Source organism: Chelonoidis abingdonii, chromosome 16, assembly GCF_003597395.2.
Source record: "Chelonoidis abingdonii isolate Lonesome George chromosome 16, CheloAbing_2.0, whole genome shotgun sequence".
Classification (NCBI taxonomy): Eukaryota; Metazoa; Chordata; order Testudines; family Testudinidae; genus Chelonoidis; species Chelonoidis abingdonii.
In genome coordinates, this window is record NC_133784.1 from 17,188,675 (window position 1) to 17,205,726 (window position 17,052).

General features: G+C 54.3%; 1 long non-coding RNA gene across 1 annotated transcript in view; it reads left to right on the top strand.

Moving 5' to 3' along the window:
* LOC142047843 (uncharacterized) overlaps positions 1-15,863 on the top strand; it is a 41,052-nt gene extending 25,189 nt beyond the window's left edge. Inside the window, exon 2 of the long non-coding RNA XR_012657109.1 lies at positions 15,821-15,863. This is a non-coding gene — a long non-coding RNA (uncharacterized LOC142047843). The remainder of the gene's footprint in view (positions 1-15,820) is intronic.
* Positions 15,864-17,052: the final 1,189 nt, after the last annotated feature.

Here is a 17,052-nt window from a genome sequence, read left to right on the forward strand (position 1 = left end):
TTCACACCTCAACTGCTAGAAGAGGGCCTCATCCTCCCTGACTGAACTAACCTCACTATCTCTAGCCTGCTTCTTGCTTGCATATATATACCTGCCCCTAGAAATTTCCACTACATGCATCCGACAAAGTGAGTATTCACCCACGAAAGCTCATGCTCCAATACATCGGTTAGTCTATAAGGTGTCACAGGACTCTTTGCTGCTTTTAAAGATTAATACTGGCCACTCCAGGCTTGTATTAAACTCACAAAGTTACAGCTTTTCTCTGACCTTGGATGGGTAGATGCTGCCGCCACCCAGCTGCAGAATCCCTTTGAGAGCCCAGGAAGGCACACTTGGGAATTCCTTCCTGTGGAGTACCCTCAAGCCCCTTCACCTCCCCCTCCCAAGAAAGAGCTGAGAAAGAAAGAAAAAAAAGATATCAGCTGTTGCCACCAGCTAATTAAACGACATATGTACAAACCTCTTAAGGACACAAAAATCCAATTGTGTTCTTAAAAAAGGTTAATTTTATTAATAAAAAAAAGAAAGAAAATGCATCTGGGAACTCAGGCTATCGCTAGATTTTAAAAGAGCAGCTACAAGGATTAAGCACCAAAAATAGCTTTCTTGAGGTCCAGCTTAAAGGTTACAAGCAAAACAAAAGCACCTGGGGTTAGCACAGAAGAATCCAAAAGCCATAATGAAAGAAAAGGGATAAACCTAATTGTATCTTCCTAGACATTTCTTGATCTACTTACATAGCTGGGGTTTTAAATGAGTAGTTTCTAGGTATAATGATGATGATTTTTTCATACCTGGCCAAAGCTTCTTACAGCATAGTTGTTGCCTGTCTGCCTCTCCGCTGGAGAATAACAGGCGGACATTTATCACAGGCCCCTCAAATCACAGACTATGTTGGGCAGCCTGGTTCAGGATGGGTCCACACCAGCTGGAATTTCTTCCTGGAGGTTTAGGAAAATGGAGTTAACAAGATACATACACCTCTAATTTTACTACTAATTACATGAAGAAATAAACAGTATTTTCCACATTTTAAGGACTACAATGACTTAGAATACAGGGACATTTTTACCCAGCTGATTCTGGGAAACCTTCCCCGAAGAGTGCATCAGCCACTTTGTCAGATGCTCCTGAAATGTGTTGTATTTCAAAATCAAAGTCTTGAAGAGCTAAACTCCCCCAAAGAAGTTTTTTTGTCAGATTCTTTGACTGTGTAAAGCCACTTCAGTGCAGCATGGCCAGTCTGCAGGTGGAAACACCATCCCCAAATGTATGGGTATAGCTTCTTCAGAGCATACACAATGGTGTAACATTCTTTTTCTGAGACTGACGGGTGGCTTTCCAGCTCAGAAATTTTTTGCTGAGAAACACGACAGGATGGAATTGTTGATCTGGTCCTTCCTGCGTTAAAACTGCTCCTACACCACACTCGGATGCATCTGTGGTTACGATGAACGGTTGGTCGAAGACCAGGGCCCTTAGTACAGGGTCAGATGTAAGGGCCTCCTTAAGCTGGTTAAAGGCTTTCTGATACTTCTCAATCCACTGAACTGCATTTGGCTGTTTTTTCTTGGTCAGGTCTGTCAGTGGGGTGGCAATTTGGCTGTAGTGTGGTACAAATCATTGGTAATACCCAGCCAAGCCCAAGAAGGATTGGACTTGCTTTTTTGACATAGGGACAGGACAATTATGGATAGCGTTTACTTTAGCCTGCAGGGGGTTGATAGTTCCTTAACCCACCTCATGTCCAAGGTACGTTACACTGTTTAGGCCTATTCAACACTTTTTGGCCTTAAGTTAATTCTGCCTCCCTTATGCACCAGAAGACAGCTTGGAGGTGTTCTAGGTGTTCTGCCCATGAATCTGAGAATATAGCCCATCGTCAAGGTTGGCGACTGCAAATTCCCCAAATCCAGTCAGAAGTTATCTACCAGTCTCTGGAAGGTGGCAGGTGCATTTCGCAATCTGAAAGGGAGCACATTAAATTCATACTGCCCTACATGGGTGATGAAGGCTGACCTTTCCTTGGCTGGGTCATCTAGTGGCACTTGCCAGTACACCTTTGTTATATCTAGGGTTGGAGGGCAATAGCTCATCTGTGCATGGCTTTGTATAGTTCTCTGGGTGAGTTACAGCATTTAGCTTGTGGTAGTCCACACAAAAGCAGATTTCCCCATCTGGTTTGGCAACCAGAACCTCTGTAGAGCCCCATGCTGTGATAAATGTGAGGGTGGGGGTAGCTCCTTTTTATGGTCAGCCAGCCAGCCAGTTAGACATAAAAGTCCCTCTTGGTGGCTGTTCTCTGCTTGTTTTACCTGTAAAGTACTCTGAAAGAATGCTCTCTGGCATGTTTATCATAGCAGGCCTTTTGCTCTTGTTGAGCATTTTGTAGGTTCTTGAGCAAGAGCTAGAGAGTCCTTGAGGGTGTTTTGGAGGTTGGTTACAAAGTCCAAAATTTTAGTTCTTGGAGAAGAAGTAATCCCCTCCCATTGCTGCTTCACCAACTGTACTGGCCCCTTAACTTTGTGGCCATAAATGAGTTCAAAGGGTGAAAAGCCCAAACTGGGATGTGGTACAGCTCTGTAGGCAAAAAGCAACTGCTGCAACACTAGGTCCCAATCATTGGAGTGCTCATTCATGAAGTTATGCATCATGGCCCCCAAAGTCCCATTAAACTTCTCCACTAGGCCATTCGTTTGATGGTGGTAAGGGGTGGCAACCAAGTGGTTTACCCCATGAGTTTCACAAAGATGTTTCATGGTTCCACCAGAAAGTTAGTTCCCTAATCTGTAAAGATGTCTGAGGGCCAACCTCCTCTGACAAAAATGTCTGCCAATGCCCAGCTCACGCTTTTAGCCCTGGTGGTGCTTAGAACTACTGCTTCCAGCCATTGAGTGGCAAAATCCATGAAAGTCAGTATGTACAGATTTCCTCCGGATGTCTTTTTAGGGAAAGGACCCAGAATATCCACAGCTACACACTGAAATGGAACCTCTATTATGGGGAGTGGCTGGAGAGGAGCTTTGACCTGGTCTTGGGGCTTTCCCACCTTCTGGCATACCTCACAAGACCAAACATAGGTAGAAACATCCTTGCCCATCCCCTCCCAGTGAAATGACTTCCCCAAAAGGTTTTTGGTTCTGTTCACCCCAGCATGGCCACTGGGATGATCTTGGGCTAAGCTCAAGAGCTTTTCCCTATACTTAGTTGGAACTATCAGCTGTCTCTGAGGATGCCAGTCCTTCTTGTGCCCACTGAAAAGGGTTTCCTTGTATAAGAGTCCTCCTTCTACAACAAACCTGGACCTCTTGGAAGAGCTGAGAGGCAGTGGGTCACTCTGTGACACCATCCAAGCTCCCTTGAGGTTTTCATCCACTTCCTGGTCTGCCTGGAACTGCTTCCTTGATGCTGGAGACTGCAGTGAGGTGGCTGCCCCACCCCTATGATAGATTGGGCTAGGGCAGGCCAGAGTGGCTGCGCTGAGAGGCAGCCAATCAGGGAAGGGCTGTGGGAAAGCCAATGAGGGCTGAGCAAGTGGCGGTCAATCAGGGCCAGACTCAGCCCTATATAAAGGCTGCTTAGGAGAGGAGCAGGAGTCTCTCCCAGACCTCCAACAGGGAAGCTTTCCTGAGCTAGGAGACCAGTGCCTGGGAACAGCGCAGCTGAAGAGAACTTCAGTCTGCTACCTGCCAGGCTGCAGGTCCCGAGGGAAGGGCCTAAAGGGTGCAAAGGGTCAGAGGGGAAGTGACCCAGGGAGAGTGGACAGCAAGCGAGGGAAGAGAAGGAGGGCAGGGATGCTGCTGCTAGAGGGTCCCTGGGTTGGGATGCAGAGTAGTGGGTGGGTCTGGGTTTCCCCCTTCTGCCTTTTATTGCAACTGGCTGTGGGAAGTGGCCATATTGGACTGCACCATACCCCGGAAGGAAGGGGTTAGACTTTGGGAGCAGTGCAGCAAGTGGAGGACTGCTGTTAACCCGCCTCCTAGAAGAGAGTGAGAATGGACTAGGGGGCACTGCCAGAGGGCAGTATCCTGAAGGGGACGCCATGAGCAGAAGGCAGCAATGCAGTTCCAATTGCCAACAGAGGGTGAGATGGATGGGACACCACCAGGAGAGGGCGCTCCTCATGGACTGAGCTAATTCCTGGGAGTGACCAGTGGGAGGCTCCAGCGATGGTGAGTCCCAACACCACCACAGAGACATTAGTTCTTTGCTGGGTTGTGGACTTGGGCTTGGATCCCCTTGGAAGTGAGGCAGATGATGGGGGGTGTCTTTGCTGGTGCACTAGGTTGTATTTTAGGCTCCAGTTAAGCTTCTTGCATGGGTTTAGCTCAGGGGTCTCAAACACGTGGCCTGCAAGGTTATTTTCTGCAGCCCGCGAGCTCCTCGTGGCCCACCTGCCCTCTCTCAGGATTTACCTAGAGCGGCTCCGGCCCAACGCCCAGGGGCAGAGCAGGCTCCCTGCCTGCCCTACCCCCCTGCCTCTCCAGGAAGCGGACAGAACCTGGGGGAGGAGAGGCGCAAGGGTGTGTGTGGCTGTTGCTTCAGGCACTACCTCCAGCAGCTCCCATTGGCTGCGGTTCCCCATTCCCTGTGCTCTTGCTCCCCCATGTTCCAGCCACTTCCTGGAGCAGCATGGGGGCAGGGCAGGCAGGCAGGGAGCCTGCCTTGCCCCTGGTGCGTGCCAGGTCAGATTCTGCCGCTCAAACCCCTCCCACAGCCAAGCCCCTTGCCGCACCCCGACCACCTGCTGTACCCTGACCCCCTTCCCTGAGCCACCTGCTGCACCCTTCACCTGACCCCATGCTGCACCCCTCCTGCACCCCAACCCACTGCCCTGAGCCCCCTGATGCACCCCTTGCTGGAAGACAGAAGCTGCGCTGCCGCGGACAGCTGAACATAGAAGCTGCCGCCATATTGCCGCTGCCATGGAAACGCGCGTACCCCCCCCCCAACAGCACACGGATTGCCCCTGCCGTCCACGGCAGCAATTCGGTATGCTGCTTGGGGGCAAAAACACAGACTGCCGCCCCTTGCAGATTGCCACCCCAAGCACCTGCTTGGGATGCTGGTGCCTGGAGCCAGCCCTGCCTCACCCCTCCTGTGCCCCACACCCAACTCCCTGCCCTGAGCCCCTGCCACATCCCTCCTGCACCCCCTGGGGGCAGGGAGGGGGTGGAATTGGGGTGGGGATTTCAGGAAAGGGGTTGGAATGGTGGCAGAGAAGGAGTGGGGAAGAGGTGGGGACTCATGGAAAGGGTGGAGTGGGGGGCAGGGCCAAGGGCAGCAGGCAGGAGGTGTCAGTAATGCGGCCCTTGGGCCAATGTACTAGTCCTCATGTGGACCTCATGGTCATTTGAGTTTGAGACCCCTGGTTTAGCTGCTGCTGCAGGTGCAGGCTCTGTGGTGCCCTTTGGTGCTGGCTTCCTGATTCTTGGGCCCCTTGGTCAATGAATTTGGGGTCCACCAGGGATTAGTGGATAGCTGACACCTGCGCTACAGTGTCTTTCCATCCAGTAATCTTCCTCCCATCCGCATTCAGTTTCCCTTTGCTCTGGGGGTATTTGCCAGGCATATGGGCCTGAAGGGTCTTGGTGGGACCCCAGGGCAATGAGTTGCAGTCAGCTGGTCCTCTTGGGGCAGTTGGCCTTCACGCACCTCAGCTCATTACATTTGGGCTGGGGCGAGGTGGGTGATGGAGAGTGGGATGGTGGGATGAGAGGATATCTGGGGTTTCCTGGCTGTGTGGAGGGCTCCTCCTTGGGCTGACTCCGATGGTGGGGTGTCATCTTGGATTGCCCCTTCTGGTATCAGCACCAACTACTACCAGTTTTCTTCTCTGCCACCTCCACCCATTTGGCTCCAATTTCCCCCACCTCAGTTACAGTTTTGGGCTTCTCATCTAGGATATATCTTTCTATTTCCCCAGGAACGCCCTCTAAGAACTGCTCCATTTCTACAAGTAGAGGCAGATCTTTCAGAGATTTTTAACATTTGCTCCTGATATCCAGGCATCCCAATTTTTTACAAAGTCGTAGGCGTGTCGGGAAAACACCCCGTCTGGTTTCCACCTTAGGGTTCTGAACCGCTGATGGGCATGCTTGGGTGTTAGCCTCATCCTAATTTTGGCCTTTTGTTTAAAAAGTTTGTACTCATTCATGTGTTCTTTAGGAATTTCAGCTGCCACCTCTGCTAAGGGTCCTCTGAGTTGTGGCCTCAGCCCCACCATATACTGGTCTGGAGGGATGTTGTACCCAAGGCAGGCTCTTTCAAAATTTTCTAAGAAGACCTCTGCATCATCGCCTACCTTGTATGTGGGGAATTTTTTGGAATAGGGAGCAGTACATGCAGAAAGATTGTTAAGGCTACCAGCTTAGCCTTTTCCAGCTCTAAGCACTTCAGCTCCACTTCCAAGCACTTCGTCTCTCTCACCTCCACTTCTGCCTCCAAGCGCTTCATCTCTGTTTCTGAGCACTTCGTCCCTGCTTCCACCTCCAAGCACTTCATCTCTAGGAAGAAATTCCTTTCTACCTCAGTTAGAACTCGGCCTGAGTTAAGGACATCCCTTCATCTTGGCACCGGGCTCTCGGTTGGGGGAGGGCTGACACTTCCCCTATTCCCTGCATTTCCATCATGGATCTGGATGTCTGGGCTTGATCTGGGTCTCTTCTCCATGGTGTGCCACTTTGGGAAGACTGGTTTTTCTAAGGTTTTGGTGCCTGACCTCAACCTCACACATAGGGCTGCCCTACTCTAGCCTAGCTATTTCGTTGCCATGAAGCTGGGGAAGGGGGGAACTGCTTGTTGAGCTCCCTGGCTTGGCAGGTTGAACCCTTTTTGTGCCTGTTCCCCCTCAGGCAGCAAAGAAAAGAAAAGGAAAGAAAAAACTCCCTAGCTTTTCAGGCTGCCAAAAGGAAAAATGTGTCTCTTGAAAATCATGAGGTCTGTGCTTCTGGTTCAAAATGATTCTACCTGCTGTTCGTGTACTGGGAAGTACCTCAAGAATCAACAAGGTTCTCTCCTTTCGAGTTGCTGTATGGGAGGAGAGTGAGGGGACCCCTGGATGAGGGATGAATGGGAGGGCATGGTCTCCCCCACTGGAGAATCAGAGGTGGAGATTGTACTGACTTTCTGGGACAAGTCGCTGAGCTTATGGACTTGGCTGGGGAGAGTCTAGCCAGGGCCCAAGGGCAGCAGAAGGTCTGGTATGACTGCTCAGTGCGTGCCCACTCCTATGCCACTGGGGACCAGGGGACGGTTCTCATTCCTATGAGAAAGAACAAACTATAAGTGGCCTAGGATGGGCCCTTTAAGGTCATCAAGCAGCTGAATGAGGAGAACTATGTAGTTGAACTGTAGGAGGAGCAGGGAGATGATCCCTTAGTGGGTCTATTCCCTGAGACAGGGGCTGGCCCTTTGCTGGAATCAATTCCCCTCTCTGACCAGCTAACCCCTGCCCAGCAGGCAGAGATCTGAGAGGTTCCTACCAGCAGCTGTTCTCCAACAGGCCTGGGCTCACTAACCTGGATGTGCACCAGGTGGACACAGGTGCCCACCCTTCTGTAAGAGGGTCCCCGTTCCAGGTCACTGGGAAAACAGCCATGGTGTGGTCCCAAGAAGGACAGGTCAATCCAGTTTTGTATGGATTACTGGAGGCCTAATGCCATCACCAATTTCAATGCCTACCCCATGCCTAGACCTGATGAGCTTCTAGACAAGCTAAGGTGTGTGTGTGTGTGTGGGGGGGCTCATTGTCTCACTACTATGGATCTCACCAAGGGCTACTGGCAAGTACCTTTGGATCCGGATGCCCAGATGAAATCTGCTTTTATCACCCCTCTGGGGTTATACAAGTTCTTTGGCCTACCTTTCGGCCTAAAGGGGGCACCTACCACCTTCCAGTACCTGGTGAAAAGCCCTTTACGGTGTTCACCAATGCCTCAGACACAGGGCTGGGTGTGGTGCTAATGCAGGTGGACGGAAAGGGGAAGAGACCCCCCATCATGTACCTGAGCAGGAAGCTGCTGCCTCCGGAGCAGAACTATGCAGTGTGACAGACCCAAACCAGTGGGGTACAGGAGTCTGGTCCTATTGGCATCCAGGAGGTGGGCGGGCAAAGCCTGCCCACTTCTAAAGGACCTCTCCCCAGCCTAAGGGGAGGATCCACTAATCTGTGACACCAAATGATTTCGTGGGACAACTAATGAAAAAACAGGATCGAGAGTGAGGTCATAGGGCTAAACGAAGGGAACCTGATGGAGACACCGAGCAGAGAACCCCGGACAACGCCCACTGCTCCTAGAAGGTGTCAAGGGAGCCAGTGGACGCCGCCCAGAGGAACTCTGCCCGGATACGTGAACGGACGGAGGAGCAGAAATAGGCCCCACAGTCGCAGGAAATCCCGTCGGCCAACCTCCTCTCCCTGGTTTTGTAGATCGCCAGTTTGGCTAGGGCCAAGAGGAGGTTGATAAGGAGATCTCGTGACTTTGTGGGGCCACGGATGGGGAGTCCATAGATAAAAAGGTGAGGGGGAAAAGTGCAACCAAAAATGTAATAAGATATTCAAGAGGAGCCGGAACAGAGGCTGCAATCTGGCGCACTCCAAATAAATGTGCGCCAGGGTCTCTTTCATGCCACAAAAAGGGCAGATGTTGGGGACAGGGGTGAATCACACCAAGTACACGCCTGTGCTCACGGCCCTGTGAAGGAGCTGCCAACTGACATCCCCGGTGGGCCTTGGGACCAGAGCAGAGTATAAGCTGGCCCACCAGGGCTTTTCACCCTCGAGAGGCAGCAGGAGGTCCCGCCCTTTGGTATCGGGGAGGGATGCGAGGGTGAGGTAGTGAAGAGCGTGGAGCACGAGCATGTACAGATGTTTCCTTGGCGCGGTCTGGAACAGAACCGGCTGCAGATTGTGCAGCCGGCTCGCAGTGAAAGGGCGGGGGGCCGATCGGGTCCACAGGGCAGGGGCCCAATAAAAATGTCCACGGGGCCAGGGGTGGAGGGTGGGCGGGGCATGCCCTCTCGCAGAACCCGGTCGAGGTAGGCCCGAGCAGCGGGCTGGAAAGCAGCCTTTACCTCCTGAAGTATGCGACGGAGAGTATGAGGGCTGGAGAGCCCAATGCGCTGAGTGAGTGTCAGGGGATCCAGCCAGTCACCCTGGTCGTAGTCCAGGAGGTCTTCGAGCGTAGTGACTCCCGCCAAGACCAGCCTCTGGTGCACCGCAGGGGACTCCGCCACCTGCACATGAAGCTGGAGGTTGTGTAGCAGGGGCACCTCGAGGAGATCAACCCCCATGGTGGCTGCCACGGACCTGGTCGTTGAAAAGAGTTTCCAGGTCCAAAGGAGGTCTTGGTAGAAGACCAGCAGACCGGAGAGGTCTCACAGCAGACCTCTCGGATGGAGGTAAAAGAGCTGCCAGTCGTATCAGAGCCCTTGGAAGTGGTGGAGGAAGGCGTGCACCAATATGCTCCATGCTGGACTATCTGCGCCACACAGGAGCCTCTGCAGGGCCTGGAGGCGGAAGACATGGACCTGAGTGCGTAGACACTTCAGGCCCTGCCCCCCCTCCTCCAGGGGCAGATGGAGGACCCCTGCAAAGACCCAGTGCATTCCTGGCCAAAAGAACTCCAGAATTGCCATCCGGAGGTTGGCCAAGAAATCCGGGGCCGGGACCAGGGTGTTGAGCCGTTACCAGAGCATGGACAGGACCAGTTGATTAAGCACCAGTGCCCTCCCTCAATGGGGGAGCGGTTAGGGGAAGGGAACACAGGGACAAGAGGACAGGGATGAGGTTGCCCAGATCGAGGCCCTCTGGCAGAGGGTCGTCCTCCCCCTGTGTGACTGGGGTCAGACCCAGGGCCTTGATCTCCTCGTAGATGGAAGAGAGATCACTGTCCATGACCCCAGGGCCCTCCCCGCCAGCACCAGAGGCGACGGCCAACTCAGCGCTCACAGGGGCTTTGGGTGGGAAGGGGGCAGGAGAGGCTCCCTCGGGGGCTTCCATGGAAAAGGACCCTGGAGGAGGGGCGGTGTCACCTTCTGGTGCTGCCACGGTGTCCACAGCTGGCACCACAAAATGGGAGTCATCAGGGGCAAGGCAGAAAGCTTGTCATTGGTGTCCCCCTTCCTGCTCTTCTGGGGGGGATCTCTGAATCTAAAGGATATAACGGGGCCCGAGCTTTCCGCTTGCCCCGCTTCTCCTGCACTAAGGACCAGCCCTCCATGGCATCATCGGGGGGCTGGCTAACAGGGGTCGGGTCGGGGGGCAAGGGCAATGGCTTAAGGACTCGGGGAAGCAGTGGTGGGGTAGCAGGAACAACGGAGGATTCCCTCTGGGGCGAGCCCTCTACCACGTCCAGCGGTATCTCTGCTGCACCCTCCTCCACAGCGGTGGACCGAGAAGGAGGAGGGGCAGCTTTGGGTACCAGGAAGCCAGGGGTATCGGCGATGACAGGGCCTGCGCCTTGCCGGGGCTTGGGGGTCCCGGACGCTCCTCCGCGCTGGACCAAGCGGCAGTCCCTCCGGACATGCCCCATCGCCCAGCAGAGGTAGCACTGGGCCTCCCCCATTGAATAATGCACCTGGTAGTGGGCTCCCTGGTAGGGGACCAGAAAGGACCCCTCAAGCGCCTCCCTGCCACGTGCCGCCAGCGGCAGTTGAAGCGGAACGAGAGGACGTGATGGAGGGCGGGGTCCTTGCAACCCAATGGGAGAGGGCTGATGACGGAGATGGGGTGCCCCAGGGCAGAAAGGGTGGGCAACAGGGCGGCATTGGGCAGGAAAGAAGGGATGGAGGTCAGGATTAAGCGGACCCCCGGGTCTTCCAACGGCTCCAGGGGGACGAACACCGCTCCCCCCTCCCCCCACCGCCAGGCCCGTCTCTACCGCCTCCTGGGCAGCAGCCTCTGATGCCAGGAAGAAGACCACCCTCCCATACATTTTGGAGGCCGCCACGATGGCTGTGGGTCCCACCACCCTCACCAACACCCACACATAGGTCTTCACGTGGGGCAAGGTGGGCACCAGGAGGCAACGGACACCGTGCTTCCTGGTCAAGGTGGGAAAGGGACCCCGGCCACTGTAGATGGTAGCAGAAGTGGCGGTCGGAGGAGCGGTGGCAGGCAGAGGGGGCCACCGCTACCTGGGCGTACACCCTGGGGGCCGGAAGAGGGACACCCATGGAGCTGGGGGAGGGAATAGAGGGCAGGGATGCCGCGGCCGGTAGCGGGGCTGCGGCAGTGGGGGCAGTCTCCGCCATGGAGGGCCTGGCCTTTCTAGCGGGTCCCTTACCCTTCTTCCCACCCCGACCCTTCCCACCGGCTGGGGGGGCTCCCCCCGAATCGGAAGGGGCGAGGGACGTGGCAGCAGCGAAGGTCTCCCCCGGTACTCGCTGCTGCCGGTGTCCCAGCAGGGGCAGTGGTAGGTGGATCGGCAGCGGCGGTCGAGGTAGAGGCCTGGGGAGTGGACACGGGGGCAGGTGGAGGCGGGATGGTGGGAGCAGTGTGACGGGTCTCCACAGCTGCGTCCCCCGCCTTAACGAGAGCGGGGAGGGGGACAAACAGCGAGGGGAGGGGAAGGAGAGGAGGCGACCGCCCCTCCCTGCTAGGCTGCAGGCAGGGGAGGAGGGTGCCAGAAGGAGAGGGCTAAAGGGGCATGGGGAGCAACCAAGGCCTTACGGGCGGGAGGGTGTCAGGGCACCGACTCAGAGGGGATTCCGGCTCCTCTAGCTGCACTAGGGGATCAGGGGGCTAACGGCATGGGGGGGTGCAGTGAACAAGGGCAAACACAACAGGGGAAGGCCACAAGCGCATGGGAGGGGGCATAGGCGCACAAGGGGAGGGGCCAATCAAGGCTGAGGGATCATGGGGGTGGGCAGGAAAAAAGGGCGAGCTGGGAATGGGGTGGGGGAACCACAGGGTTAGCTGCAAGGCTGGGGCAGGACAATCAGGGCCGCAGAGGGAACTGGGTGGGGCAGACAAATAAGGCAAAGGAAAGAGGCCAGTCCAGGGTGCGGGGGTGGGGGCGGTGCCCCCATGGGCACTTGTGGAAAAAGTCAATAGTTGGCTGCTGCTGCTGCAGGCCCAAACGGTGAAAGTGGGTGTAGTGAGCCAGGCAAGTTCAGTCCCAGAGGCAGGAGGTCAAAGCAGAAGGAAAACAGCCAGCGGGGGTGGTGAAGGAGGTAACAATGGTGGTGGGGGCGAAGGGGTACACTGATGGATCGGGGGCAGTCTCCACACCACACCCCCCGGTGTCCCATCAGATACAGTCCAAATCCCCACCACAAGAGCACAGTTCGAAAGATACTCAGTCCAGAAAAGCCCCCTCCACAGTGGTCTTCACGTGGTCCTCTTCTACTTCTCCTCCTCCTTCTCCTCGGGGCACCAACAGCTCCCCAGCAACAGCCACAGTAACCCCAGCAGGTGGTGTTGGTCTGGTGTCCAGGCAGGAGGGACCCTGCTCAGATGGTATCCTCAGCAACAAGAGCTGGGGTCCCTCACTCCTCCCCTCTCTGGGAAGCAGACCAGCAGCCCCCCACGCCCCCAAAGGGGCTGTAGGTGGAGTAACAGCAGTAACTGAGGTGGAAGGGGGGGGGGGGATCACTAGCCAGCCAGCAAACAGACAGCAGAGAAAGGGGTGGGTGGTGGTGTCTAGCCCAGCCAGGGGAGCAGCAGGAGCAGGAACAGCAGCAGCAACAGCCCTCTCCCTCCTTCCTCTACAGCAGAGTGGTCCTATTGGTATCTGGTGGGGGTGGGCGGGAAAAGCCCACCCACTTCTAAAGGACCTCCCTCCAGCCTAAGGGGAGGACCCACAGGTCTGGGACACCAAGTAATTCTGTGGGACAACTAATGAATAAACGGGATTGGGAGTGAGGTCATAGGGCTAAACGAAGGTATTCCCAGGGGCAGCACTAGCATCACAGGAGGTGAGGGGGACAAGACAGGACTGACAGGAGTAGGACAGGGATCAGGGAGAGAATCGGGGAAGGGGTTAGAGGCAGGATCCTGAGCCTCTATAGTTGAGCCGCTGGACGGTGGCCCTTCCTGGCCAGGCTCAGGGATCTGTGGGAAGGGAACCCCTAACGATGCTGGGCTCAGCCATTGTGGTATATGCGGCAGCCCCAGCATCCAGAGACAGATGTTTGTCAACAGGGTCCCTGTCTAGGAAGGAAGGCAGGTCCTCCACACCCAAGAGGGACACCCCCTGGGAACCGGGTCTCGGCAGCGGGGCACTGGCCGTCGCCCCAATGGGCTCGGCTGCCGTCAACAGGGTGCCACCTGCAGCCAGGTTGATGGAAGATTCCAGGGGACCCTCAGAGGCGGGAGCAGAAGCAGCGGTGGGGAATGGAACTCGGGAAACAGGGGGCAACCGTGGTGAGTCACTCCAGAGCTGAGGCCCGCTAGCAGTGGTCGCCTCCCCCTGCAGACCGGGGTAACCGCACGGCCCGAGCTCTCGCCGTAATGACGGAAGCACCATCCCGCCCCAGGTAGACACCACCCAGGGCCTCCTGCAAGCACCTGAGGCGAAGCCACTCACTTGGGTGCTGCAGAGGCTGTTCGAGTAGAAGGGGCGAGAGAGGCTCCTTGGGGCTTCGCATGGGAGGGACCCGGAGGAGGGCGGCATATCCGGTGCTGCCACGATGTCCCAGCCAGCACGGCAGAATCCGGGAGTCATCAGGGGGCAAGGTGGAAGGCTCGTCATCAGTGCCCCCCTTCCTGCTGTTCCGGGGGGCCTCCGAATCTGAAGGATGTAACGAGGCTCGAGCCTTCCGCTTGCCCCACTTCCCCTGCACTAAGGACCAGTCCTCCATGGCATCATCCGGGGGCTGGTTAACAGGAGTCGGGTTGGGGGGCAAGGGCAAAGGCTCAGGGACTCGGGGAGGCAGTGGTGAGACAGCAGAAATGAGGGAGGATTCCCTCTGGGGCGATCCCTCTCCCACGCCCGGCGGTATCTCCGCCACACCCTCCTCCACAGTGGTGGACCGAGAAGGAGGAGGAGGGGCAGCTTCGGGTGCCGGGCTCTGCTGTAGAGGAAGGAAGGAGAGGGCTGCTGCTGCTGCTGCTCCTGTTACTGCTCCAGTTGCTCCCCTAGCTGGGCTAGACACCACCACCCACCCCTTTTCTCTGCTATCTGCTTGATGGCTGGGTGGTAGATCCCCCTCCCCCCTCGGTTGCTGCTGTTACTCTACCTACAGCCCTGGCTGGGATGATTTAGTTGGGAATTGGTCCTGCTTTGACCAGGTGGTTGGACTAGATGACCTCCTGAGGTCCCTTCCTGATATTCTATGATGATTGGCTCCTGCAACTGTGTTTAACCTCCCTTGTGGAAACAGGGGCAACATTAAGCCTGTGTGGCCAATCAGGGTTAAATGGTTTTTTGGGGACAGCATCAGGGGGTATCTTTATTTTACCAGGGTGCTCCAAATCACAATCTTCTCTTAACCTTACAGCTACTACCACCCCCTTATGGGCACTACGTTGGGCACGCAATTTACTCATCTTTGCCTCACACTCCTGATGGTCTGCTGCTGCCTTTGCTTCCCTGTTCTCTTCTGCCAAGAAGCAAGTTGCAGCTCTTGCTTCTTCTAACAGCACTTTTGTGTGTGTTAACTCTTCCCTATACTGTTCTGCATTCCTGCTTGCTTTGTCTCTCTCCTCTTGTATATCTCTAAGTACAGTCACCATTCTGAGCGTTTCTGCTATCAGTTCACACTTGTCTGTCACATTTATTCAAATGCTGTTGTAACTGCTTTTTCTCAAGCTCTAGTTCCTGTCTTCTCTTTACCATTTCAACCATGTCCAGACATGCATAAAATAATGCCAATGCAGCAGCTGCGTCCTTTGCTCTACCATGTGGCTTAAAGGTTGTCCAATATTGTTCAAAGCTCAGACTAGATTCAGTCAGGGCATTCTCACCCTTAAAACACCCCCTTTCCCAAGGGCATTTCCCCTTCTTCATTTCCCATCTCTCTAACCTGTTGGTTTTCCCCTGTCTCAACCGAGCAGCAAAAAGGTCTTTTTCAGCCATATCTCTTTCCTTGTGTCACAGTTCTACAGGTATTCTAAGCATGATTCTTAACAGAAGGTTATCAAATAGTGTATGAGAGAGACACCCTGCTAAAGGAGCTTGGTCTGAAAAAGGAAAAGAAAGAAATCTTACTCAGGTCTGTGCCTCCGTTCCCCTACTCCACAGCAACTACGCACCAGTTACCATGTGATTAGGGTCATGTGTTGCCCATGTTTCTCCACCAATTTGTTACCAGATTTTCCCATTACTTTGGGGTATGTTCATTTATTCAGGTTACTCTTTGGGGGGAGGAGGTGTCTGTAATTTTATCAGCGTTTTGCTTTTGTCATAGGTGTTTTCATATGGAGCTCTACTTCTCCCTTATGCAAGTCCCCTCCCAATGGGGCTGTTCTGCAGGACCTAGGTTCCCTAGGGCTCGGTTTCTCCAGCCCCAGCCACCCACCCACCCACACGCTCTTTCAAGCTGACCCCCTTATATTCCCCAGGGCTCAATGGACTGGGTCAAGCAGCACTTCCAAGCTGCCACTCTTGTGTGTCACAGATTCAGCACATCCCTATCCCACCTTGTACTGGCAGTAACCTACTTGATTAGCAAACCCCACATTATTTTGGGCGCTGCAGGGATCTTTAGCTTAGGTAACAGAAGTGTTGCTGTAAATGGGGGAACCTAAAAACACAAAAGAGTGAAGTTCAGAGAAAAAGAGAAGCAACCAGCTTACCATAAAAGTTATTTATTGAATAATAGTGATAACTACACAAGAAGGGCTAAACCAACATAACATATATTATTAAAGGTTAATACCTAAGGTAGAAAGGAAAACAGAGAGAGAAAAAGAAGAGGATCTCATCGCTCCCTGAAGCTTGAATTGGTTGGGATTGCCAGATGATGGTGGTAGCTCAGGGTCCTGAGTGCTGGAGACAGGCAGAGAACGCCAACATGATCAGTCAGGAGATGAAGTCCCAATGGAACTGATGCAGAGTTTGGTTCTATGAAGCAGAACACTTGGGCCATGGCTACACTTGCAGATGTAGAGCGCTTTGGGTTAAACCGGCCTTCGGAGAGTGCACCAGGGAAAGCACTCCACATTCGCGGCACTTCAAGCGGCATTTGGATTGGTGCATTATGGGCAGCTATCCCACAGAGCACCTCTTCCCATTCTGGTGCTGTGGCTTGTGGGAAGGGGGCATGGGGTGCGGGGCATTCTGAATCCTGTCCTAACGCCCCGTGATGCATTGCTTCACACCCCAGCAATTCCTGTGTTTCCATCCACATTTGGCGCCATCTTTCAATGGTTGTCTTCCCTTTCAGTCTGTGGGAATGGAGCCCGAACTGCTGCAGAACATGTTAGTTACTGCTTAAGATCCAAAGTGACAGTGAGGAGTCCGACAATGATATTGAGTCACGTAATGCATACAACACAAAATTGCTTGTCTCATTCACGGACATGCTCTTCACTGTGGAACCCCGCTTTTGGACTCGGGAAACAAGCACTGAGTGGTGGGAATCATATCATCCTGCAAGTCTGGGATGATGAGCAGTGGCTGCAGAACTTTTGGATGAGAAAAGCCACTTTCATGGGACTGTGTGCTGAGCTCGCCCCCACCCTGCAGTGCAAGGAAATGAGATTGAGTGCTGCCCTGCCAGTGGAGAAACACATGGCTATTTCAATCTGGAAGCTGGCAACGCCAGACAGTTACTGATCGGTCACTAACCAGTTTGGAGGGGGAAAGTCGATGGTTGGAATTGTGTTGATGCAAGTTTTCAGGGCCATTAATTGCATCCTGCTCAGAAGAACCATGACTCTGGGTAACGTGCATGACATTGTGGCTGGCTTTGAACAAATGGGTTTGCCTAACTGTAGAGGGGCAATAGATGGGATATATAGTCCTATTCTGGCACCAGCCCACCTAGCCTCTGAGTACGTTAACCAAAAGGGGTATTTCTCCATGGCTCTCCAGGTGCTTGTGGATCACCGTGGTCATTTAATTGACATGAATGCAGACTGGCCTGGAAGGGTTCATGATG